The 3,182-nt window shown below is 41.6% G+C and overlaps 1 pseudogene; it reads right to left on the bottom strand.

Moving 5' to 3' along the window:
• Positions 1-1,854: 1,854 nt before the first annotated feature.
• The window catches only part of LOC21387361, a 1,870-nt pseudogene continuing 542 nt past the window's right edge, over positions 1,855-3,182 (bottom strand).

Here is a 3,182-nt window from a genome sequence, read left to right as displayed (position 1 = left end):
TGGGGTAATTTGAATATCTCCTACTCCTGCCACTGTGGTTGCAGAACCATCAGCATCTATAATTTTCCGGTTGCTTGGACAGGGTGTATAGGTGTTAAATAGGTTAGAGGTATGAGTCATGTGGTCGGTGGCACCAGAATCAACGATCCAAGCATTCCTAAACTCATTACCTAAAGTATTTAATCCAAGAGAGATTAGAGTCTCACCTGAAAGTGTCAATGAACACATACCCTGGGTTGATACCCGCGGGTTGGATTTCTGTCCCTGATCTTCCACTTTTCCTAACAAACCCTTGAGTTTTTCAATTTCCTCCATACTAAATCCTCCAAAGCTGCAGGTTGAATCCTGTGTGGACATATGAGCCTGGCTGTAGCCTGATGCTGATTGTCCTCCTCTCTGTCCCCATTCTCGGCTGTTTGTGGAGGGTTTCCCAGGCAATTTCCAGCAGCGCTCCTTGGTATGTCATGGTTTCTTGCAGTACGTGCACCACATCTCATCCCGATCCTTGTGAGCACTTGGTTGGTTTGGCTTGTCTACAGCGGTACCATCAAGCATTAGTCCTTGTGACTTGGAGCTTAGAAGGGCAGAATTTTCTGTTGAAGGTGGATCGAGCATGATGCCTCTGCGACTCTCCTCCGCACGGACCAGGGAGATTGTTTCAGTCAAGGATGATACTTCAGGCCTGCCTAAAGTTTGAATACGTATAAGATCAAACTCAGAATTTAAGCCAGCCAAAAAATCATATACCCGGTCTCGTTCTATGAATTTTTTGATGGCTATTGCACTCTTGCTGCAGTTCAGATCAATTGTCCTATAGTAGTCCAGTTCTTGCCACTGATTTTGTAGTGCATTGGAGTACTCTGTCACAGTTTTCGACCCTTGTTTTGCACCTGTTGTCTTTGTCTTGATATCATATATGAGAGCTGCATCATTGACCTTTGAATAGGTTTGGTAGAGAGCATCCCAGATTGACTTTGCTGTTGGCAAGAACATGCAAGTGTCACTAATCTCCGGGTTCATGGAATTCCATTGCCATGACATAATCATTGAATCTTCTTCCTACCATGCGTTTGCACCTGTGGCTCCTCCTTCCGGTCCCTGCTCCAGTAAATGGCCTAGCTTTCCTTTTCCTTTCAAAAAAGTTCGAACCAATTAAGACCACTTCAAATAATTTTTTCCATTTAATCTATAGGTTGCCTGGATATTCTGAAGTTTTTTTGTGGTCCGTGCTGCCTGTTCATTCTTAACTATTGAAGGTGATTGAGCCGAAGAGGTGGTATCCGTCATGATTGGATATGATTGGACAGAAAAAAAAGAGGGCTAAATCAGTGATTAAGGCTGATGAACTACCAGCAATTAAGGCTGGGAGAGAAAGGAATGAACCAGCAATTAAGACTGGGAGAGAAAGGAATGAACCATCGATTAAGGCTGGGAGAGAAAGAAATAAACCAGTCGGAAACCAGCGATTAAGGCTGCCCTAATTTTTTTCTCCAGAAACCCTAGCCTTACAGCTCTGATACCATGTAGAATAATGAAAGAATTTATATTATGAATGAATGAATAATTACAAGCTATTCTACCCTTTATTTATAGACACTTTCTGTTACAGAAAATCAGGAAAGTATCCAAACAGATCAGCCCTTTTAGGATCCGGTGATCTCCCTTGATTTCCTATACTAGAAAAACTCCTAAAAATCCTCCTATGATATCTCATCCGAGATTTCCTACAATATTGAGAAGAACATAAGTAAAACAAACTATGCTTGTAGTGAAAAGAATCAAGCGATCGACTTGTGTCTATTTAATTCTCAAGATGTGAGCATGTAACGGCTTTCCTTTTGAGTTTTCATTCAATCATTGATCTCTCTCAGGGGAATCTCTGGTTTCTTTGTAGGTCTTTTCGTTCTTCGTCTTGGAATTATGACTCTCAAGGTAGTTCTGATAAACATATGAAATGAAGCCCCAAATAGCCAAAACCATCGCCATCGCCATTAGACCGTCCATTTTTTCGTTGAAGAAAAACACAGCTAAAGCTGGAATAATGGCCAAACCAAAGACACTCATGACATTGGAGAATAAGGAAGAAACCTCAAGAATCAATCCCACTGCACCAACAGTATAAACTTGCCATGCTACAGCTGTCCATGTTAAGGTCATGAGATTAGATTCCTTCCCTAGTTTGAATGTGTACATCTCTTACTTCAAATCCTTCCACTGTCCGCTCGCAAAAATTCCCACCAAGGTAGCCAAGGTCGCAACCAGTGACTGGTTCACCATAAGATCCATGACCACTGAAAATGTCTCTTTTGAGGACGTTTTCCATGGCAAGCTGTGTCAACGAAAGAAAGAATCCGTAGCCAGCAGATGCAGCAATTGTACACGTCAATCCAATCGCGTACTTTCCTTTAGAAGCATCACCAGAGTCGGCACGAAACACGAGGAGCACGGAGGAGATGGTGAGAAGCACTAGGGAATTGACTATATAAGGAGTGAGCTTCTGTGAGTTGAGAAAAAAGGAGAAGGCACTAAAGGCCAACTGGGACACAGATTAGCGAATAAGTAGATACCGGAAGGCATAAGAACCACGTAAACCGATGCGTGGACTAACATGGAGCGCAGTTTCGAGTGCATGTCGGTATTTGTTACAGCTTTCTTGTGCGATGATATAAGATAGTATGGAAGCAGGATTGGGAAACCTGCAAGTTGCACCAGTGATCGCATCCATTTACTTTCTCCTCCTTTGTCAAAGTACAATCTCCCCAACAGTGTTGCTACTGACTGGCCTGAGAGTAGAAGGAACACGTAGATAGCCGTTCGAAACCACCAATTGTAGTTTCTAGCTCGAAGAATCATTCTCGGGCTTGAAACATTGGTATGGCCAGGAGAACTTGCCTCATTAGCTTCCTGAACTGGTAAAAAGAAAAAGTGCAGATACAAATATCAGCAGTAGAGTAGGCCTTTTGTTGAAGTAAAACATGTTGTTTAATGGTAATCTTGGTGTTAAGATAAATGAAAAGCAAATGAATGGCTTTCATTTTGAATTAGTATAGTTCCTAAATGGCTTTAGGATCAAGATGAAGTTAATAATGGTTGTCCTCTCCTCATGTTGTCTTATAAGATGGTTTAGATGCTCGTATTAAGTTGTTAATTGAGAAACATTTTTCGTTTTTATTTTTTTTTTT

Source organism: Morus notabilis, unplaced genomic scaffold, assembly GCF_000414095.1.
Source record: "Morus notabilis unplaced genomic scaffold, ASM41409v2 Scaffold178, whole genome shotgun sequence".
Classification (NCBI taxonomy): domain Eukaryota; kingdom Viridiplantae; phylum Streptophyta; class Magnoliopsida; order Rosales; family Moraceae; genus Morus; species Morus notabilis.
The sequence above is the reverse complement of the archived record's forward strand: the minus strand, read 5'-3'. Positions and strand labels throughout refer to the sequence as shown.